Source organism: Hyla sarda, chromosome 5, assembly GCF_029499605.1.
Source record: "Hyla sarda isolate aHylSar1 chromosome 5, aHylSar1.hap1, whole genome shotgun sequence".
NCBI classification, from domain to species: Eukaryota; Metazoa; Chordata; class Amphibia; order Anura; family Hylidae; genus Hyla; species Hyla sarda.
The window spans coordinates 241,662,552-241,687,564 of NC_079193.1; positions in this window are offsets into that span (position 1 = coordinate 241,662,552).

A 25,013-nucleotide genomic window follows, 5' to 3' on the forward strand; every position below is an offset into this window, starting at 1 on the left:
TTTGTAGCCTTTTATAAACCCTGTATGGTATTGTTTGTGTACCCTGATCTGAGGAAGGGAGGGCTCCTCCCGAAACATGTAATCAACAGTTTTTATTGTTTTTATTTTGCTTGCTTTCTTTTAATAAATGGTCCTGCTAAGGATCTTTTACTATAACCTGGGCTTCGTTGTCTTCATCATCAAGAGTTGCAGCGCCGGTACGCAAGGGTTCCTTTTTTACTTCTCCTCCTTCCCTAATAAAAGTTTGAATCACCCCCTTTTCCCAATAAAAAAATCTGAGTAAATAAACATATGGGGTATTGCCGCGTGTGTCAATGTCCGAACTCTAAAAATATATTGTTAATTAAACAGCACGGTCAATGGTGAACACGCCCAAAAATTCCAAAATAGCATATTTTTGGTGACTTTTTATACCATAAAAAAAAAATAAAAAGCGATCAAAAACACTGATCAAAACAAAAATGGTACCGATAAAAACTTCAGATCATGGTGCAAAAAATTAGCCCTCATACTGCCACGTACATGGAAAAATAAAGTTATAGGGGTCAGAATAGGACAATTTTAAACGTATAAATTTCCCTGCATGTAGTTATGTTTTTTTTTAATAAGTAATACAAAATCAAACCTATATAAGGTTTAAGGGACGGCGCTGCTAATATATTTTCACCATTATAATACCTGAGAGCTTGTAGAGGTGCCAGGTAATAAAAGAAGAGTCGCAATATCACAACCAGTCTTTCGGTGCTCAGTGGCAAAAGAGCAAAGGCAGGATGTCCATGCAGGCATGTAGAAAGGATGCTCACGGCATTTGATGTGCTGGTATAAAAGGTACTTCTTTGTTTCAAACAAGGGGGTTCACAAACATCGGGAGCGGAGACGGGGGAGACCGGTCAACGACCGTTTCACCGCAACCAACCATACGTCATATCCAGTTTCTCAAACTTTAAGTATGCGACCAGCCCTTCAAATCAAACCACACCTGTGAGTTAACCACTCCATTGTTGAACGGTGAGGAGGACGCATATTAAAGCTTGTTACATCTTAGGTAAGTGTTCACACATGAGGAAAAAAAATGCAACATACACAAAAATTTAAAAAACATGAAATTACAATAAAACCATGATTAGAAATAGGACCAGTAAGTAAGGACAAGACTAGAACTTCGAATGAAAGATAATAATATCCATAATCAAAAAATATATAAATTTTTTTTTTTCCATATATCTATCTCTAATCCTAAAACCATGGTGTACACAGTGCGAAATAATATGTACACTACCTTATATGCAAAACGGAATCAAAATCATCATAATATAAATCTATTTATTCCTGATACTGATGTATTTGCGCTCATTCAATCCTAAATTACCCAAACCTTCTGTTTTAAGGATGATCGATGTTTCATGTTTTAATAACATATCATTTTTGTTGCCCCCACCACCTACATTCTGCACTCGAATTAATCCCATAAAGGACATAGATTTGATGTCACCTCCATGTCATTCCTGTACGTGTTTTATGAGTCGGGGCGACTATTTACCTGTAGCTATAGAACGTGCATGTTCAGAGAAATGAGTGTTAACGGATCTAATTGTTTTGTCTATATAAAAATGCCCACATTGGCATTTGATGGCATAGACCACAAATTTAGTCCGGCAAGTGATGTATTGGTTGACAACCCATTTGACCCCTCCCAACATATATTTACACCAATGGCATGAACCACATCTCTAATTCCCTTTGGGAGTGTATTTTGATAACCAGTCATCTTGGGTAGTGTTCACACAACCCTTAATGAGCTAGTCTCTTTACAGAAAAAACCTCGACACCAGACAGGCCCTAATCAGAACAAACGCTTTGTCTTTTCTTTTGAATTTAGCCCTATGGAGGCGACATTAAGGAGGGCTATTCATAAGAACTGGCACATTTTAGCCCAGGATGAGTATCTGCGGGATGTGGCTAAAACCAAGCCTCTGATCACGTTCCGCACAAGCTCGAATCTAAGAGACAAGCTCATTAAGGGTCGTGTGAACACTACCCAAGATGACTGGTTATCAAAATACACTCCCAAAGGGAATTATAGATTTGCCTCATGCCATTGGTGTAAATATATGTTACCAGGTCAGGAAGTCCAGTTGGGAGGGGTCAAATGGATTGTCAACCAATACATCACTTGCCGGACTAAATTTGTGGTCTATGCCATCAAATGCCAATGTGGCCATTTTTATATAGGCAAAACGATTAGATCCGTTAACACTCGTTTCTCTGAACATGCACGTTCTATAGTTACTGGTAAAGGGTCACCCCGACTCATAAAACACGTACAAGAATGCCATGGAGGTGAAATAAAATATATGTCCTATATGGGATTAGTTTGAGTGCAGAATGCAGTTGGTGGGGGCAACAAAAATGATATGTTATTAAAACATGAAACATCGATCATCCTTAAAACAGAAGCTTTGGGTAATTTAGGATGAACGAGCGCAAAGACATCAGTATCTGGAATAAATAGATTTATATTATGATGATTTTGATTCTGTTTTGCATATAAGGTAGGGTCATATATTGTTTTGCAGTGTGTACACCATGGTTTTAGGATTAGAGATAGATAAATGGAAAAAATATTTTTTTTATATATTTTTTGTTTATGGATATTATTGTCTTTCATTCGCAGTTCTAGTATTGTCCTTACTTATAGGTCCTATTTCTAATCATGGTTTTATTGTAATTCCATGCTTTTGTAATTTTTGTGTATGTTGCGTTTTTTTCCTCATGTGTGAACACTTACCTAAGATGTAACAAGCTTTAGTATGCACCCTCCTCACCGTTCAGCAATGGAGTGGTTAACTCACAGGTGTGGTTTGATTTGAAGGGCTGGTCGCATACTTAAAGTTTGAGAAACTGGATATGACGTATGGTCCAGTTGAAGCCGCAGTTGCGGTGAAACGGTCATTGACCGGTCTCCTCCGTCTCCGCTCCCGATGTTTGTGAACCCCCTGGCTTGAAATAAAGAAGTATCTTTTATACTAGCGCATCAAGTGCCGTGAGCATCCTTTCTTCGTGCCTGCATCAAACCTATATAAGTAGGGTATCATTTTAACCAAATTTACAAAATGGCATTTTTTCTTCCATTCTGTCGCACAATGATTTTTTTTTCCATTTTGCCATAGATTTTGGGGTAAAATGACTGATGTTATTACAAAATAGAATTGTTGGCGCAAAAAATAAGCCATTATATGGATTTTTACGTGCAAAATTTAAAGTGTTATTATTTTTAGAAGGTGATGAGGAAAAAACTAAAATGCAAAAACTGTAAAATCCTCCGTCCTTAAAGGGATACTCCTGTGGAAAACCTTTTTTTTTTTTTTTTTAAATCAACTGGTGCAAGAAAGTTAAACAAAACTGTCCAGAGCAGCACATGTTTTCTATGGGGATTTTCTCCTACTCTGAACAGTCCTTAAAATGGACAGAGATGTCAGCAGAGAGCACTGTGGTCATGATGTCAGCAGAGAGCTCTGTGTTCCAAAACGAAAACCATTTCCTCTGTAGTACTCAGCGACTTATAAGTACGGGAAGGATTAAGGTTTTTAAATAGAAGTAATTTACAAATCTATATTCAAAGAATTTACCACACCTTAAGGGTACCTCCCAAGTGGGCACACAATGAAAAGGAGATTGAAAGCAGTTTGTTTGAACAAAATGTAAGTAAATATATTAAAGTACAATTAAAAAAATAATTAAATATAAAACATATATTAGAGCAATACTGGTATTGAGTTGTAATTAGTCTACCATAGGGCCCTAATGACAATATATTTATAATATATAAGGCACTGCCAAATTTGTGAAAAAAATGCTGATAATCCAGAAAGCAACTGTTAACCCCTTAAGGACGCAGGACGTAAATGTACGTCCTGGTGCGGTGGTACTTAATGCACCAGGACGTACATTTACGTCCTGTGCATAACCGCGGGCATCGTTCCGATGCCCGTGTCATGCACGGCTGATTCCGGCTGCTGATCGCCATTAACCCTCAGGTGCCGGGATCAATACAGATCCCGGCATCTGCGGCAGTGCGTGATTTGAATGAATGATCGGATCGCCCGCAGTGCTGCTGCGGGGATCCGATCATTCAGAATGCCGCACGGAGGTCCCCTCTCCTTCCTCCGCCCGGCTCCCGGCATCTCCTGCTCTGGTCTGTAATCGAGCAGACCAGAGCAAAAGATGACCGAAAACACTGATCTGTTCTATGTCCTATACATAGAACAGATCAGTATTAGCAATCATGGTATTGCTATGAATAGTCCCCTATGGGGACTATTCAAGTGTAAAAAAAAAAAATGTAAAAGTAAAAGTAAAAAAAAAGTGAAAAATCCCCTCCCCCAATAAAAAAGTAAAACGTCCGTTTTTTCCTATTTTACCCCTAAAAAGCGTATTTTTTTTAATAGACATATTAGGTATCACCACGTGCGTAAATGTCCGAACTATTAAAATAAAATGTTAATGATCCCGTACGGTGAACGGCGTGAACGAAAAAAAAAAAGTCCAAAATTCCTACTTTTTTAATACATTTTATTAAAAAAAATTATAAAAAATGTATTAAAAGTTTTTTATATGCAAATGTGGTATCAAAAAAAAAGTACAGATCATGGCACAAAAAATGAGCCCCCATACCGCCGCTTATACGGAAAAATAAAAAAGTTAGAGTCATCAAAATAAAGGGATTATAAACGTACTAATTTGGTTAAAAAGTTTGTGATTTTTTTTAAGCGCAACAATAATAGAAAAGTATGTAATAATGGGTATCATTTTAATCGTATTGACCCTCAGAATAAAGAACACATGTCATTTTTACCATAAATTGTACGGCGTGAAAACGAGACCTTCCAAAATTAGCAAAATTGCTTTTTTGTTTTAATTTCCCCACAAAAAAAGTGTTTTTTTGTTGCGCCATACTATTTATGATATAATGAGTTATGTCATTACAAAGGACAACTGGTCGCGCAAAAACAAGCCCTCATACTAGTCTGTGGATGAAAATATAAAAGAGTTATGATTTTTAGAAGGCGAGGAGGAAAAAATGAAAACGTAAAAATTTAATTGTCTGAGTCCTTAAGGCCAAAATGGGCTGAGTACTTAAGGGGTTAATCCGGCAATCACTTGTGAATGGAATAATAGTATCTGTACTTTGTAACTTAGACTGTCCAGAGTCTCTATATAGATGTAAGTTGGTTCTCACCATGTCTCAAGCCGTTCGTCCCGTACTGCGATGGTCCGATGGTATCAGATCTTGGGGTTATTGCAGAGTTGCAGAGGCTTACTTTCCTACTGAGGAAGGGGTCATTTTTAGCACCCTGTAACGCGTCTAGGCTCTAAATTCAATCTGAATAGAGCAATACAGGAATGCACTGCCATTTATTAATAAGCCGTGATCAAAGAAAAGAAGGAGGCCAATCACTGCACCTGGTCTCTTAAACCAACAGCTTTACTCACCGGGCGCATCTCCAGCCTGCTGCATGCACCACGAGTATCCTGTCTGCAAAGATCCAAACGAGGGTCCTGTCACGCCGACACGGGCATATCAACAGCCCAGACTCCGCTCAGAGGAGTCTCATGCCAGAGCTCGGCAACTAACAGGCTCGTGAGAACCAGCATATGAAGCCCTGATCGGCAACTCTGCAATAACCGCAAGATCGGATACCATCGGTCCATCGCAGTATGGGACCAATGGCTTGAGACAAGGTGAGAACCAACTTACATCTATATAGAGACTCTGGACAGTCTAAGCTCCAAAGTACAGAGACTATTATTCAATTCACAAGTGATTGCCGGATTAACAGTTGCTTTCCGGATTATCGGCATTTTTTCACAAATTTAGCAGTGCCTTATAGATTATAAATATATTGCCATTAGGGCCCTATGGCAGACTAATTACAACTCAATACCAGTATTGCTCTAATATATGTTTTATATTTAATTCTTTTTTTTTATTGTATTTTAATAAATTTACTTACATTTTGTTCAAACAAACTGCTTTCAATCTCCTTTTCATTGTGTGCCCACTTGGGCGGTACCCTTGAGGTGTGGTCAATTCTTTGAATAATATATATTGTAAATGTGGATCGGTGGGGATTGATCTATTGGCCACATTTAACCTCAGATACTTTGGTTGTGAGCTGCACACATTTTGCCTTTTGTGTCAATTTACAAATCTGTTTAACTGTCTGGCACCAGTTGATTAAAAAAAAAAAGATTTCCATGGGAGTACCCCTTTAAGAGGTTAAGGGGTCTTTTGGTTTTCCCTATACACTGTTTGTTATACCCACACTGCAGAACATAAAATACCCTCTTGCATGTCAAAAGTTCTGTGATCGTCCACTAAAAATCTTTCATAGACTGTTTGACTCTTTTGAATTTATTTGGCAAGTTGAAGCTGAGGCTCCACACCTAAAGGACCTCTTGACATTTAGTCATGTTCTGGTTTGTGATTTTGTGGATGGATTCTTCATTCTTGAAAGTGCTACCTTAAATCCAAAGTTAGGAGTTCTTGTATATACAATCGGTGGATATTTTGGGAGTGTCAAGCCCAAAACCTTATTATGTAGAAGGTTCCAGTGTACATTGAGGCTATTTCTTATCTTGAAATTTTCTAGTGAGAGACTCTGCTACATGTTCAAATTGTGTGTCTTCCATGCAGTTCCTTTTCATACATTTAAATTTGCCCATAGGTACATTTAGGAGCCACCGTAGAAGGAAAGGTTGCATCTAGAAAACTGTTTTCAGATGTTAGTTTTTAAAAGGTGCTACAGGGGAGGCTTGGAGTAAAACATAAATTATGTGCATTCACTTAAAAGAACAGATAAAATTCTCTAAATCTGAAAACCCCCTCTCCAAATATAAAAAGATATCATCAATATACCAGTAAAAGAGCATCAATTCTGCACCAAATTTGGGGGCAATGGCATCTTCTTCCCACACCGCCATAAAAAGGTTGACAGCTCAGCGCGAACTTGGAAGTACATTGTAATTTTTTTAATGAGTTAAGATGAATAAAATGGCTTGTGTTAAAAATTCTGTTGACCCTTTCAAAAATCTCTTGACACTTCTTGACAGTATACAGCGAACTGACCTAACGTGGCCATAACATTATTGGTGGTCCACTTAAAATTCTTTATGATCTTAATCACTAGGGTGGTGTTCCAAAGGTAAAGGGTGGATTTCTGTATGTGGGGTTGCAGAAACTTACATATATACTGCGATAGGTTGGTAGTCACTGACCCAAACTTATCACTATAGGTCACCCTGGGGGATTCTTCAAATTCTTATTAACTTTTGGCAGGCAATAAAAACAGGCATTCTATTTTTGGTATTCAGAATGAACTTGCACTCATTTAAATTGAAGAAACCTTTTTTGCTCTTCAATTCCTCACTAAATTTAAGGGTGACATTTCTAAGATTATGTATGTAATTATGTCAGATAATTGTCTCAGACATTCTTTATTGTATCTATCTGTGTATTGGAGTACCCCCCACAATTATTTTCTGGGCTTATTGTTAGATCAGCATTCTTCTGTAGCTCTCTGTCAGCATTTTTACCTAATACTAAGATTGTCTGTATTATTGGGAGTAATTTTACATGTCCATAGGTCACTCTCTAGAGCTTTTTTTAAAAGATAATGGGGGAGATTTATCAAAACCTGTGCAGAGGAAAAGTTGCTGAGTTGCCCATAGCAACCAATCAGATCGCTTCTTTCATTTTGCAGAGGCCTTTTCAAAAATGAAAGAAGCGATCTGATTGGTTGCTATGGGCAACTCAGCAACTTTTCCTCTGGACAGGTTTTGATAAATCTCCCCCAATATGTTGGGGACTGTCTAAATTTTTGGATAAAACTATGATTTTGGAGTCCAGTTGGAATGTGGATATTTATTTCTCACTGTGTTTTCTCACTTTTCTAAGCTGAGTATCCTCCCATACCTTTTAATTCCAATATATGCATCAAAACAGTTCAGTGGGTGGCTAAGGGTAAATTCAAAACCTTTGTTAAGGAGTGAGGTTTTACTTGCTGTCAGAAAATGTGTGCTTAAGTTGATACTTGAGTTGAATGTTGTGGGAAGTTTGTTTATCCTATGTGGCATAGCCTATTTTTCTTGGTGTAGGGGATAGAGACTGGTTGAGTGCATGTGTTCTGTGTTGTGATTTTGGTGCATGTGCTCTGTATGGGGGAGTACGATAGGTCTGATGCAATCGGTTTATGTGCAAATGGTGTTAGGGCCGGTGAGCGGGTTCTGTGTGATAATGTTTGTTGTGGATAAGTAGTATGTCTCCTGTGTAGTGATTGATAGTATCAGAGCTGTTGTTGGTGTTATTGGTGTGTTCTTGGTGGATAATATTTTCTGGTTAGGATGTTGTAGTGAAAAATATTTGTGTGTTGTGGGCAAAGATTTGGTGAAGGCCCAATATTGATTGGGTCCTTTCTTAACTTATCTCTAAACTTAACATATCCTGATATGTATGGTGTGTGATTATCAATATCATGGGTTAGTAACACTCTACCAGTGTATTGCCTTTGTCTATGTGTGGACAACCAATGAGTGTTGTGTAAATTAAGCCTTTTGAGTGTTTTAACAGCATGTAGTTATTGCGTAGAAATCGTTTCATTGGAGATTGGGGTCCTTAACTAAAGAAGTGCCAAGGTAGAGATATCTGAAAGTAATTTCTTTTCTTTTTTGATTGTGTAATCTTTATGAATGTGAAAAACTGAAAGCAAACTAAGTAAAACATTTATTTATTTTTTCTGTAAAAAAAAGAAACACTTGGATGTTTTACTGAACCCATTTGAATTTGCCTTTTCTTGATGAAAATGAGATGTCAGCAGCATTGATTTCAGTTTCTGCAGACTCGCCATGCAAGCCAATGCAATACTTTCATAAACAAGAACAACTTGTTTACTTGGTCAAAGTGACACTTAGTTTAGAACAGTTCACATTACAAAGATATATCAGTGAATGCAAGGATGAGAAGAAAAGGTTATAAAACCTGCTACAGAAGAGAACAATGCAGGCACTCAGTGAAAGTGACACTTATCATGGAGCAGGTCACATTACAAAGATATATCAGTGAATGCAAGGATAAGAGAAAAAGGTTAAAGGACCTGCTGCAGAAGAGAACAATGCTGGTACTTTCAACAATCAATCACATGATTGAAAAGTGTTATTACCAGTAGCTATCAATAAGATTCTTCATTTTTTATTATATTTTTAAAAATTAAGAGAAAAAGCCTGCGTATATTTAGTAAAAATGATTATCAGGACAGAACAATAAGCAGAATAATTTACCAGACATATTGACTTGTTTGTGTCTTATTCTTGTATTTTGCCCACAACAGTAAGAAATCCAGTAAAGGAACATAAGAAAACCTGTCTTGTTGGCTTAATAAAGAAGTTTCTTATTTCCTGTAATTTTAGGCAACCATATTCAGTTGATTGATGCTTATAGCCGGTGCTATATTTTATAAGAACAGCAAACAGTCTGCAATCTTAAGAACTGTTGGACACTGTAGAAAGGTTTTTCTGATAGGTTAAATGTTACATGCTGAAATTGTAAGATATTGTATGTATGTTTGGCATATGCCTTTGCTGTAGGGGTACTGTTGCAGAAATGACACTGTGACTGTTGTTATGGGTTGCTCTAGGTTCTGACATAGGTCACTGTAGTGGTAATCCTGGGGTTCTGTAAGAGCACGAGTAATGCATTTCTGAGGGAAAGGTCACCATCATCAGTGTATGTTGGGGAGGGAGGAACATAGCATCATGGATACCTGCATTGCTGGTTAGATTTTTGCTGTGCTCTGACTCCCCTTCTGTCCTTTCCATGGTAGGTGTTATTTAGCAGACAGGTGTTACTGGCAACTATATATTTTTGTCCAGCAATGGATTTCCTGGTAATAGCATGCTGATTGGGGGACCATCCCTTCAACTGGAACAGAATTTTTTTTAAATTGTGGGCATGTGATCTTGAAAATCTGCCGGGTGAAAATAAAAAAATCCATAGCTATTACAGTGACCCCCCCGACTTATGATGGCCCCGACATATGATCATTTCAACATATGATGGCCTCTCAGAGTCCATCGTATGTTGAAGGCAGCATCGACATATGATGCTGCTGTGTGTCGGGGCCATCGTACAAACAGCTATGTGACAGCGCTGACAACTTCAGCAACTGACAGATAGTTGTTTAATGTGCTCCGTGTGCCCCGTTCTGCCTCCTGTTACTCACATGCTGTCCTGCTACCTCACGCAGGCTTCCACTGTGAGCTCCGTGTAAGCCCCGCCCCCCCCAGTGCAGCCACAGCCAATAGCCTGCAGCATCTTGCTGCAGGCATCCAATGAGCTGCTGGCTGCCCTCCCCTTCCTTTCCTATAGAGCTGTAGTCGGCAGGATAGTAATGGAGGACATTCTGCCCCCCCTGAAGGTATTTAAAGAACTGTACAGCTTTATGCGATGTAACACATCACATACAATACATATACACACTATACACCCCATACATCAATGTTTCCCTATCAGTGTGCCTCCAGCTGTTGCAAAACTATAACTCCCAGCATGCCCAGACAGTCAATGGCTGTACATACATGATGGGAGTTGTAGTTGTGCAACAGCTGGAGGCACCCTGGTTTGTTAAACACTCCCCATTTACTCCACATACAATGGTCATCCCAGAACCAATTAGCAGTTTCCCATAGAGATATGTATTCAACATACAATGGTTCCGAGGCCCCAGAACTAATTACCATTTTTACATAGACATATGTACTTGACATATGATGGTTTCAACATATGATGGTTCTCCTGGAACCAATTAATATCATATGTTGAGGGACCACTGTATTACCTGAAGTCCTGTCGAAGAATACAGGGAATGAAAAAGACAACAGTGGGGAAAACCAATGGGAGAAGAGCAGTGAATAGATCAGGCTTCATGGAGCAGTGATAAAGGTGTCTGCTGAGTATAAAAGAGCTATGGTTCCTGGACTGCACTGGCATTAAGAAGGCCGGATGTCTGACCTGATCCGGCCCCTCATCGAGCAAGCAGTCAATGGGCTGTGAGTGGCTGCAACAGTGTCTGGATCTGCCGCCACTCGTCACAGCAGATGAAGGCCATCCATAGCACTGAGGAAGTGGGGATGGAGTGCTCTCAGCTGAAGGAAGAGGCAATGGCAGTCTGAAGTGAAAACAGTTACCTGTGCAAGAGAAAGAAAACAGGCTGTTGAGTGAAAACGTTGTCTCCCTGTTCAGGCAGCAGGCATGGAGTTGCCCATCCGTTCCAAATGGACCAGAGCTGCCAGTATGTGGAGTGTGTAGAGTCCCCGAAGCAGCGGGAGATCAAGCAGTTAGCAGCTGCAGCCACAGGTGAAAACTAGTCTATATAACTTAGAGCTTAGCAAGGGCTCCTAGTTCACTGCCACTGCCCCTAGTGACATTACACACACATACTATGCTATTAGCATTAGTGAATCTGGAATATCAAGCCTAGAGTTTACAATAACAGTGCCAGGTTCAGATCAATTTGGTAAAGTCTTTTATGATTTTATTTTTGCTATAAACCTGAATGCTCCATTTGTGGCAGAGCATACCCCATGTGTTGTTGCTTTAAAAAAGCAGGTCCGTCTGGTCAGCATCTCAGTAAAAGCTAATAGGTGGCTAAGAGTGTTGATACTGATGAGACTAACAAGAATGCTCCCATGTTTAGACAGCTACCTGAACCTGAGAGACTGCTAAGTTGATGGTTGTTTTTGGGTTAATATTCTAAAATATGTTTCTGTTCATGATGAAGATATTAGAGAAAGATTAGTAAAGGAGCTAGATAGTATTGCAGGTCCATTTTGTTTGCCCTTTGGAATAGAACCTAAAAAAGGTTTTTTTTTTCAGATAAGCAGTCTTTTTAAATGATAAGAAGATACAGGCAGTTTCAGTCAATTATTTTTCTAGTTTGTCGAAGTTACAATTATTTTTCTACGAGCGAAGTTACAGTGATTCGATTCATCACAAACTTCTCGGCTTGGCAGTTGCTGGCTTTATCCTGCATGAATTAGTTCAGCTTTCAGGTGCTCTGGTGGTCTGGAAAAGGTGGATACAGTCCTAGGAGAGAGTCACCTAGGATGGTATCCTTTTCCAGCCCACCGGAGCACCTGAAAGCTGAACTAATTTATGCAGGATAAAGCCAGCAACTGCCAAGCAGAGAAGTTCATGACGAATTGAATCACTGTAAGTTTGTTCATCTCTACTAGTTTATTTTTTACATTCTTCAACATGTGTAGTTAATGCAGGATTTCTTTAAAGGGGTACTTTTCTGCCTGGCTGTTCATCTACCTATCTTCCTTGACTTTTGTTTGCGCTCCGACAATGTTAGCTAGTTGTGGTTGGACTCCATGCATCCGTCCCCAGTACTTCATATGGAAGCAAGCTGTTGCCCACTAATACGGGCTACGGCTTTCCACGTCGTGTTGGACTTTTTTGTTTTTTCAAGTTTTATTGTTTGTTTTATCTTATGCATACAGCCTTATTGTTTTGGCCATTTCTTTCTTGTCGTTGACAGGCCATCCTGCCATTTGTTTTGGGTATCCTTGGTGAATTGTAACCATTGCCCCTCTTACTTTAGAACTGTTTCTTGACTGTGTTCCCTTCTGTCATAATGTGTCACATATTGTCTCATAATGTGAGAGGCTTCAATTCCTCCCCTAAACATAGAAAAGCTTTTCAGGACTATGTTTGTGATCGCCCTGATATCCTGTGCCTACAAGAGACCCACTTCACCCTTCCTCCTTCCCTAAACACCTCCATCCCAACTATTTTAGGTCTTCTTTTCACACCAAGTTACAAGGGTAGTAATATGTTTACATAATGCCCTTTCTTGGAGGTTCGCTGCACCCTTGTGGACCCGGATGTGTGATATCTTATACTGTAGGGCTCTCTCTATGGCAAATTTGTCTTTATTGAGAATACCTATGCTCCCACCTCTGACCCTATCTCTTTTTTTTGTGGATATGTGCTCTCATATATCTTCTCTTTCCTATGATCTTCTCCTTTGGGCGGGTGACTTTAATTTAGTTCTTAATGGTCAATTGAATTGATCTAATACTGCCCCCTTTAGATGGTCTGGTGCACAACATCGCTTACTGCTCAAGCGATTACGCACTCTAGTCCTGGCAAATATGTGGAGGGAACACAATGACTCTAGCCATGGTTACTCATATCATTCTCCCTCACAGCACCACTATACCCATATTGACTGGATCTTGACCAATTCTCCCTCCCTCTCCCCCTGCTTTATGCCCGCCATATACTCTCTACCTGGTTGGATCATGATATGGTCCTTGCTGAGCTAGACCTTGTGGGCCAGCCCTTCCCACCATTTCAATGGCATTTAAACAAGTCTCTACTCACCAATCCATGGATTAAGATACAGATCTCTGAAGATCTTTCTTCGTATTTTACTCTTAACGCACAGCCTGATAGCGATTTGGGTTCGGTCGACCCACAATGCCTAAATTAGGGGTAGGTTGATTTCTATCCCCTCGGGGCTAAAAAGGGATAGGGGCAGACATATGGCCACCCTGGAGAACAAACTGACTAGGTTTTCCCTTGCACACCAAGGCAATCACTCCATCTATTTGTATAAGGCATTGAAGGATATCAGTCTGAAATTGGATGCTATTCCATCTCAAAGAGTGGAGAAAGCGATTCGCTGGACGGGGGCCATGTACTATTGTTTTACCAATAAACCTGACAAACTGTTAGCTTGCCAGTTGAGACAGAAACGCAAGATCAATTAGGTGCTCTGGCTTCTTCTCTTCCCACCTACGCCGTATTTATACGGCCTTTCATGAGTTCCATTCTCGTCTTTATGCTGATCCGAATCATCCACCTGACTTTTCTTCCTGTCTCTTCTCTTATCTTGCTTCTGTCTCACTCCCTTCCCTCTCACCTGATTATAGGGATGTCCTTAATGCCCCCATCTCTTCAGAAGAGGTTTCTACTGTGCTCTCCAATTTGAAGTTAGGTAAAGCTCCTGGGCCAGATGGGTTGTATTATAAGAAGTTTTCTTCTCTTCTTCTCCCTTATCTCATCTCGCTCTGTAATCGCCTGCTTTCTGCCCCTTCCCTCCCGCCTGAATAGCTAGATGCCCTTATAACTGCTATCCCCAAGCCCAACAGGACCCCCTAGATACCAAAATTATTACTTCCAATCTGGCTCATAGGTTTAATAAATTGCTCCCTAGGCTCATTCATGTGGACCAGATGGGGCTTATCCCCGGCCGTCAGGCCCCCGACAATGTCAGGAATGTCCTTGATGTCATGCAATGGTGCTCCACCTCTTCTACCCCTTCAAAGCGTCTCTTGGTCATACTTGTTCAGGGTTCTATCCAACATGGTCTTTACTGGCCCATTCATTCATGTACTCCGCTTGTTATATTCTCAGCCCTCGGCCTATATAAAGCTTCCAACAGCTAATCTGCAGCCTATCCGGATTTGTTGTGGGACTCACCAGGGCTGCCTTTTGTCACATGCTCTGTTTTCCCTGGCAACTCTCATTTGGGCTTACCCAGATGTCATAGGTGCCCGAATCGGACGGGTTGACTACAAACTCAGCTTATTTGCCAATGACTTATTGCTGACTTTTATCAACCCATTAATCTCTCTTGCCAACCTGTCCCGCATTCTTTCGGAGTTTTCAGCTCTGTCCAGGCTAAGGATTAACAACTCTAAATCTGAAACTATTTTTTGCGGGTCCCATCCCGTACGCAAAAACTTATTAACCTTAACTTTTGGCTTCCCTGACTCCACCTCTAAACTGTCTTACTTAGGGACTGTCCTCATTCCTTCTCTCTATTCTGCTAACTACCCAAAGTTGTATCAATCCATTTGGAATGATTTGCGTCATTGGGATTTCCCTCACCTTTCCTGGGTGGGTAGAGTCCACACTTTCAAGATGGTTTTGTTTCCCCCCATCTTTTGTGTATTTTCCACACTCTTCCTATACCTATCCCGATCTCGGAGCTTTGGGCTCTCCAGAGAGATATTTTTAGGTTTATATGGCAGAATAGATCCCCACCATACATCTAGGCACATCATGCACTATCACAAGAGTCTGGGGTCTCTCAGTCCCTAAATACTATCATGCTGCTCGATCAGCGCAGTTGATGCTATTTCCCACCCCGAACAGTACCCTGCTGTGGGTCTAGTTGGAATCCTCCCTGATTCACCCTTATTCTCCCTCTGCTCTCCTATGGTCCCTCTCTGCTGTCTCTCATCTTGTCTCCTCTTCTGCTCTTCTCACTCTCCGCTCTCTCTCTCCGGTGGATGCTTCGGTTCAAGGCCTCCCCTCTCACCCCGCTTTTCAATAACCATTCTCCCTACCCCCCCCCCCCCCCCACCCCAACCCGGGACTCCCTCTTTTTGTTGTGGACAGCTCATAAACTCTGTAAGCTGTACGATTTTGTCTCTCGTAAGCTGTTGGTGACAGTGGTGGCCTTTAAGTTACGCTTTGCCCCTCCTGATTCTGAAAGTCTGAGGTTGTGTCAGTTTTTTTCTTTTCTGCCCCCCCCCCCCAACTACTCACTCATAACATCTCCTTGTCTTCTTTTGAGTTATTAACTGCATTCCCCTCCCGTCAGGGATTGTTATCGTTACTGTACAATATTCTAAACTCACCACCCCTGGATTGTAAATTGCCATGTATGTTGCAGTGGGAGGAGGACTTCTGTACCACTCTGTCCCTCAAGCAGTGGCAGGACAGTTGTCAGACTATGAGCAAAGGCAGCTGGCAGGTTTCCTTAGTGGAGACCTCCTTGAAGGTCCTTCACAGGACCTACTATGTGCCCATGTGACTACATGCCATTTTTCCGACCTCATCCCCCCCCTTTGTCTTAGGGGCTGTGGCCAGCTGGGCACCATGTTTCATACCTGGTGGGGATGCCCTGTAGCGAGAACTTTTTGGGAGTCTGTCTTGGCCCTGCTGAGAGACATCTCCGCACACCACTGTCCCTATAAACCTGCCTTTTGTTTACTTGGGGCACGCCCCTCCGGGATGCTGAACAGAGTTTTCCACCTGGTGCAATTTATTTTGTTAGCTGCCCATATTCATGTAGCTGCCTCTTGGAGACAACCCTCCCTTTCCCTGGATAGGGTTATTGCTAGAGTAAATGCTCTTCAAAAAAGTAAATGCTATGAAAGACAATGTGGTTGACCACTTTCAGAGAGTCTGGGCTCCTTGGATGTCCTCCCCCATTGCCCTGATATCAGGTATTATTTATAGCTGTACTGAAGTCATATTAACGTCTCCCACTTCATGTTTTATGCTGTATGCCTGTTATTGTTTTTGTTTTTTACTTTTCTGTTCTTCTTCTGGGTTCTGGGCTGCATCCCGGACATACTGCTCTACCTGTTGCTACCTTTTGTTTTAATAAACTTGATCTATTTGACACTAATATAGCAGAGTTTGATATGCCCTTTTTTTTTTTTTTGCTTAAATTAGAAAGCTTTTGAATAGGACTATGGCTAAATAACTACCAATTTCAGGGAGGTAGTTTCATACAAACGTTCTGAGATACAGGGATTTACAGCATTTTTTTTTTAGGAATGACCTGATTCATTTATCCAGAGTGGGTAATGATATAAAAAAATGCTAGTTTCCAACCCAGTGCGGAGAATGTGATACAATGTTTTGGAGGAGCCATATCATATATGAATTCTGGGGGTTGTGGTTCTGAGGCTCTAGGGCTAAAGCTACTAATTTGCACTAGATATCCAGTATATTATGTATTCAATGAAACCTATTTAAAAGACCATACCTTTAAGAATATCACTCCTTTGTCCACATTCAATTTTTGTGACCAATTTATGGTGCCACCATATAGTCTGCACATCTTCTTTAACAGACTATCCCCTAGAAGACCTTTTTTGTGCAACATTAGGTGCTCCATTCAAAGAGGTTTCACTGTATAAAATAAGGTGCTACACAGCATTGCCTACATAAACCAATGAGTACTTCCATATATGGTTATACAAGTCATTGCATTGCCTGCATGTATAATCCCTCAGTATTTTATTCTGCTGTTTCTTAGCATCTGTTCTTGTGATGGCAACAACAATCACAACACCATACAGCTTCTGGACAGATTCCATTTTTTTATTTGTCTGTGCTACAGGAGCTGTAAAGTTAGGCTAGGTTCACATTGACATTGTGTTCCGTTCCATTTAGGGTCCTTTCGGCTCTCTTCTTTTTTTCTTGAGCAAAACTGACCCTGAACCGGGTCAGAACACAATGGACACTGCCAGGTCCCAACAGACCCTTTTCAGACCCTTGAATTGGGTCTATCAACGATCCAATAGTTTAGCGGAGTTTAGTGGAGAAAAAAATTGTGTATGCACAATTTTTTTTCTCCGCTAAACTCCCAGCGTTCTGACAGAATTCCGGACGGAACTCCAAATAGAGGAGTCCAACTGCAATGTGAACGAGGCCTTAGTGTAGTTCATAATACAGTGTCTGCTCTTGTATTTGATGGTTGGTGTTGCAATTCTTATGTGATCTTTGCTTTGGATGTTCATTTTTAGCAGCATACAAAATGAGTGCTGTCTCAAGCCTTTCCCAGGTTGTATTGCGGCACGAGATAATGCATCACTAGCTGGGTGGGAGGGAAATCATTCTTCACAGGGCTGAAGGGAATTGCAGTTTCAAGCACAGCATGGAAGGAAGCCTAGCTATGCTGCAGTGGGTGAGGTGGTTGATGTGTGGCAGGGAAAGATAAGTCACCTCCAACCTAGAAACAAGGAATCCTGGAGATTGTAGTTGGGGGGAAGGCACAGAAACTGGAAATAGCCAATTCACAAAAACAAGCCAACAGCATGATGGGGGACACAGGACACAGCTGTTTGCCACCAACCTTGCTAAGCATGTCCATTACTGGCTGACAGGTAATTAGTAAAGTCATCTCATGTTGGATAACCCCTTTAAATCCAAAAACAATATTTGTGAAACTGAAAAGAGAACTAAAGATAAATAGCAAACATCTGTACATGATAGAATAATAAATAATACATGCTACAAAAATAAAATATAGTGTTTTTACATAGTATGAGCCCTTGGAGACCTGTAAGTTTGAGGTTTGTAAGTTATATTAAGTAGTATTGTATAGTTAGACAAAAACAAGGAAGCAGCAAGTTACAAAGCAAATTAAAGCTATATTTCATCACTTTTGTTGGTTTTATTTCTGTTGTCGGAAAATCATTAGGCACCAAGGCGCTCATTATCAAGTGGAACATGCCATATATTGAGCTGCAAACAAGTTGGGAAATGCACTTCATTTCTTTATCAAAGCATCAATTACCTCTCTAAACAAATGAACAAGAAGGTCTTAAAATAACTCACAAAATCAAATTATAGACTATTTAACAGGTAATACATAATGCATACTGACAGCCTCCACTTGTTTGTCCAGAGGAGATTGCTGACCTTTTCTACATTGACAGTTTTTCACCTGAAGATGCTTCATTTTGGTCATATAGAAGTATTTATTATTCATTCATTCTTGAGCATTCTTAGTACCATTTTTATTTATTTATTTATTTATTTATTTTTTGGTGGCTTTTAATTTTTTTACAAAATTTTAAAGAAGACTTTTTTTTAAATCACAGTTTTTGTCATAGTTTTTCATATGCACAATATTTTATTTCCACGTTTCCTTGTTTCTTCTCAGCATATCCATCATGATGCCTTACAGTATACCACCACTTGTCCCATTAGTGCTATTCTCAGCCACTGCTTCCATCTCCTCTTCAACATACTCCAAAATATGACTGTCCTCACATAATTTCACCTCATGGCTAACGTTATCTTTCTGTTTAGCACTAGGTGGGAGAAGGAAAGACAGATGATGTAACAAACTGTCTAGAATGGACATTACCACCGTGCCATGTAACTATCAACTTCACGTCATCAGACTCTTATTCCACCTCATGAGAAGACCTCAAATGAGTTAACCATTCTACAAAGAGCGTACTATCCTCAGAACCGCACAACCCCTTTTTTTGCTGATGCAGCTACTATTACCAACAGGCACCTGCCTACTGCTGCTACCTGTACTGTTGCTGGTACTGCCACCAACATTCTTACTGGTAGAGGATATGGCAGGGGTGCTCTCTCTTCTATTCCATCCAACAATTACTTTTCTAGACATTTTTTTTTTTAATTGAAAAAGATTTGGAGGCTATTTTTATGTTTTGGGGAAAGATTTGTCACTCCCTAACTAGTTAACTTTCACTCTTAGAGTAGGGTCATATAGAATCGATCCGCAGTATATTTTACACTGTGGATCTGCTGATGACTGACCCTAGAGTGAGCCCCCTGTCTGTGCTTGTGTATCCGCTCGTGGCAGCAGTCCGGTGCTAAGTGGCACACACACAGGGATATGCGTAACTGCAGTAAAATGTACGTGCATGCGCAGTTTACTCTCAGACATCGCAGGTGTATGTGCGCGCAGTTTACTACAGTTGCGCAGATCCCTGTGTGTGTGCTCATAGCAGCGAATTGCTACTATGAGTGGACACACAGGCAGGGGGCTCACTCTAGGGTGAGTCATTGGGGGATCCACAGTGTAAAATATGCAGTGGATGTGTTAAGTGTGACCCTACCCTTAATGTTCAAAATGTGCATGTATTTTTTCTCTTAATCCCAGAAAAAACATGTAACTTAGCCTTAGATGGTTATTTACTCTCCATGGGGGAGATTTATCAAAACCTGTCCACAGGAAAAGTTGCCCATAGCAACCAATCAGATCTCATTTTTGAAAAGGCCTCTGAAAAATGAAAGAAGCTATCTGGTTGCTTGCTATGGGCAACTTTTCCTCTGGACAAGTTTTAATAAATCTCCCCCAATGCCTTTAAATGCGTACATATATATTCTGTTAAAACACAAGTTAACCCACTGATTTGCTCAGCTTGCTAGGTATTGTAATGTGTTATATTGTATGGGCTCTTTCACTGCTGGCTGGAATTTGTAGTGCACCAACTGGATAGCCCTGCAGCTGAATGGAGGTCACTGTTTGAGGCCGGCCCACTGATCAGTGCTTTGCTCTACTTTTAATGTGATAGCAAGAGACGGATTATCATTGGACAATCATTGGACAATTCAGAGACGGCCCTACCATTAGGGCGAGTTAGGCGGCCACCTAAGGCCTTGCACGGGCAAGGGCCTCGCAGACACCTAATATGCCCTCCCAATAAAGAAGCATGAGTGACAATATGCACAAAGTATGCATTGCCACTCAGCTCCCCACTTCTTCTCCCGGTTTTGTCTATTGCGACGCAGTGCTTCTAATGCAGACCGCACGTGATGAGATTATGTCATCACGTCGCCTGCATTAGAAGCACTGCACCACAATAGACACATGACTGGGAGAAGAAGAAGCAGCAAGAAAGTTATTGCAGCCACTCCTGCTACTGTCAGCAGGCCCGGGGAGACAGGAAGGGGAGCAAGGAAGTAGGAAGTTTGTGCCTCCGATGCTGGGACCCGGGACCTGATCAGCAACAGGCCTCGGTGGTGATCTCCCTTCATGGCGGCCGCAGGTGAGGAGGACGACAGGGGGTATGATTGTGTGTGTGTGTGTGTGTATATGTATGATGTGTGTGGATGTATGATTCTGTGTGTGTGGATGTATCATGTGTGAACACTCACTGTGGCCCCATGCACAGGGAGTCAGGGCAGGGACACTGCTGACATCACCGGCGGGTATCCCTGCCCCAGCTGCACTCCATGCAGGAGGGGATTCTCACCACTGCCACCAGAGCCTTACTACTGCTGTAAATCCAGATTACCCCTAGGATGTTTCCTGGGTTGTTTGACAATTACTCAAATTCCCATTCAGGCTTTCGCCCTCCTGGGACTAATTTCCCAAACTCAGGAACCCTAATTATTAAAATTTTATTTATTTTGTTAGTTTAAAACTTTCAAACTAGATAGAAAACAAAACTATAATGTGAGTTAAAACCATTTGGTCAATTGGGGTTAATCTTATTTTCATTCCCCTTATTTGATTCATGTTAGAGCTCAAGATATTTGATTCCTAACCAGCATATCACTTATATAATTTGGAATTTTTCCATTTGCGTCCAGCTCTAGTGATGGATGGATCAGTACCATTATTCACTAGAGCTGGACTCAAATTGAAAAATTCCAAAATATATAAGTGATATCCTGGTTAGGAATCAAATATCTTGAGCTCTAACACGAATCAAATAAGGGGAGTGAAAATAAGATTAACCCCAACTGTTAACTTTTGCCAGCAGAATTTTGCTTATTTTCAATGGGATTCTGCTGCTCTGTACATACTACAGAAGACACAGTGTGTGGTAGTATTATTTTTAGAGGGCATGATGTTTGGCAGTATAATATACAGGGTACACAGGGTTTGGCATTATTATATTTAGGAAGCATAGTGTCTTGAAGGGTTCTAATGATTGTTGTCTTTATACAGAGGATGAGGATAGGCTGGCAAAGTGAAGAACCAATGATGTCCAGGCGTCCAACTTTACAAAGGAAGATGGAGCTGGAAAAAGACACGGCGTCTGGACCAGATGAAGAAGAAAAGTAAAGGAAAGACAACAGAGAAGTTCTCTCTTAATAAACCAATTTGTTGCTAACCAAGAATAATGAGATCTGGCATAATCAAATAGAATAAAACTTATAATATAAAAATACTGGGTAAAATTCTAAATTCTAGCAAAATCACACAAAATAAACACATGGGGAAGATTTATTAAAACCTGTGCAGAGAAAAGGTTGACCTGTTTCCCAAAGCAACCGATCAGATTGCGTCTTCATTTTTTCACAAGCCTTTTAAAAAAATGAAAGAAACAATCTGATTGGTTGCTATAGTAAACTTTTCCTCTGCACAGATTTTGATAAATATCCCCTATAATGTTGCCTCTATGCATAAATTTCAAACAATATGGGGATATTTATCAAAACCTGTGAAAAGTTTACCAGTTGCCCATAGCAACCAATCAGATTGCTTCTTTTATTTTAAAAAGGACTCTGAAATATGAAAGAAGCAATCTGATTGGTTGATATTGGGAACTGGTCAATCTTTCCTCTGCACAGGTTTTGATAAATCTCCCTCATAGTTCCTAAGCACTTGCACACACCTTTAGTCAAGGCTTGGATAACCGAGTAGTTTACATAAATGTTAAATAGTGGTGAGTGGAAAGGGTCATATTGGAATTCACAACATTTCGCGAATATATGGATGAATATTTGTCCTATTTTCCTGAAATTTGGCTATGTTCACTCCCTTTTTTTTCATGCAAAATTCATATATTCATGAAAATCGCATAGTGCGCATGAGCGATTATATCTTTTCCCTAAAAGAAGGGAGGGATCAGTGTCCTCTGGAATTGCCAATATTCACAAATATTTGCATATTCGCATATACAAAATATTCACACTCCAAACTGACCCAAATGATCTTCTTTGGACCCCAAGCTGGAAGCAGAGAGGGATGATACTTTTTATTACACAGTGCACATCATTGTTGTGATGTGTACTGTGAAGAAAAAAAAAAAAAAAAAACTATCCGTCATTATGAATATATATGGCTATATTCTAAATACTCGTGAAAAGTGGTAAAAATTTGTATTTTGTATATTCGCGCTCAACACTAATGTTAAACTGAAGGTGAGCTGGTACTTGTGCTTCACACAGTCTGGGTAGGTACAGTGGCGCCTCGTTGTCCCTACAATGCCTAGGTCCACCCTACACACAACACCATCAATTGTCCTATGCCTCAGTCTTTAGAGTACATTCTAGCTGTGTGGCACATAACTGGAGCACTCAAAAACATACGCATCTGCACGTAATACACAGGGGGGAGCCGCTGCTCCTGCCTTAGGTGCAGGTAGGTTCCTGCCTCTGATAGGCTAATTAATCTTGGGGGAAGTATCAGGGGAGTGCCTAGGTGCATATAATGGCAGAACTGCCGTTAGTCATTTGTTACTGCCTCATGAAACGTTAAAGAGAACACATTAATACTTATTCTGAGTGATGATCGGAATGTGAAAGGCTGCGTGCGTTGTAGATACATTTGTTCTTTTCATTATTAACTTATCTTAGCACTTTCTTTGCACATAGCCCCTTGTTTTTTATGCACTTTTTTTCCTCTGACACTTCAAAAGACCAGGGGCACCCTAGTTTAGGGATAGGCACCAAAGGTAAAGCAGTTACCCATTCTATGGTAAGTGCCCCAGCTAAGTGGCACATAGCCAGGGTGAACCCTAAAACTGAGGCGAAGAACAATTGATGATGATGTGTAGGGTGGACTTAGGCATTGTAAGGACAGTGAGGCACTACTGCACCTTACCCGACTGTCAAACCACAAGTGCCAGCTCACCCTGCCGTTTAACATCTAAGTAAAATTCTATGAAATGCAAGTCTTGAAGAAAGGTGCGTGCAAGTGATTAGGCACTATTGTCTGATTTATGCATAGAGGCAACATCAGGTGATCATTTTGTAGAATGTTTGCTAGAATTTTACCCAGCAATTTTATAATAAAATGTATGTTTACTTCCATCTAATTCTATCTAATTATGTCGGATCTCAGTATTCATAATAAGTTTGGTTGACTGGAATCCAATTCTCTAGAGGCATACAATACAGCTTGATAAATAGTTTATTTCTTGCTATAAAATGTGTCTTTGTTTGTAATGTTTTCAGTATTATACAGTTTTTTTTTTTAAGTACTTTTCTCCTTATAGTTAGGATTTATAGAAGGGCGGTTCTAGGGCAACTTAAAATGTTGTCTGCTCTTATTTACTGGCTAATAGACTTGTTTTGCTTTGAGGTATTATAAATTGTGTTGCTCTGGAAACATTGTGTAGCTTACTCCCACTTGATACGTTGTTATAGCAACACAACAATTTTTACTCTGCTCTGTACATATCAGAGAACATGAGATATGAAGGGCCTCTTATAGGGTCCTGAAAGGTTTTCCTGCATTGAGGCATGTGGATGCTAATGTGTAGAGATGAGCAAGCTGAGCCTGATGAACCTGGTCTTGCTCAGAATTTTGGGGTGACAACTGCTAGCCAAACTTTCATACACTTTCATACGTAATAAAAGCAGAAGTGATGAGGAATGATGTTTGGACACCTGAATGAAAGAAGAAAATTCTGGGAACACTGAGATGATGTCATGGTAGCCCAGTATATCTTGCAGCTATTCAAGGTATTAAGTCTTTGCTTTGCATTATACTCCATACAGCCCCCAGGCCTATGAGGACACAGCATAGGGGTAGGTTTATGAAGCTGATACAACCCTGTGCGCTGCATTGCGGCTGCCATTTTGATAGAGAAAGGGAGAGAGCAAGAACTACTGATCCCAGAAAGCCTTCACAAATCCAATAGAATTTTAAGCAACTTAAGCAAAGCATTAATTAGCGGGCAGACCTCAGACAGTAACCTTCTGTTTCCTGCAATACTGTGTCCAATTGGTGCACTACAAATCCCAGCCAGCAATGAAAAAGCCCATAAATGCTTTCACATTACAAGAAGAGCTAAGCATTGATTAGTGGGCTGACCTCAAACAGTGACCTCCTGTCACCTGCAGATCTGTGTATAGTTGGTGCACTACAAATCCCAGCTAGCAGTGAATGAACCCATAAAAGCTATCACCAGGGCCAGATTAAGGCTGCCTGGAAAACAGAGCACTTCAGTATGATGGGGCCCCCAACCCCCCCCCCCCCCCCCCCAGACAGTTTCATCCATTATTACTGCAAAACTTAGAAGTGACAAGAGATCTAATGGACAGTCAGGAGAATACACAAAGATAAAATGACTCACAGGAGATGTCTTAAAAGTTATCCAAAAAGTTACAGAGTTGGAAATGATGTGACTAAAAGGTTTAACAAAGTGGTATGATCTTCTTCAAATCAGTATGGCCAAGATGTACTCACAAATAGTAATCT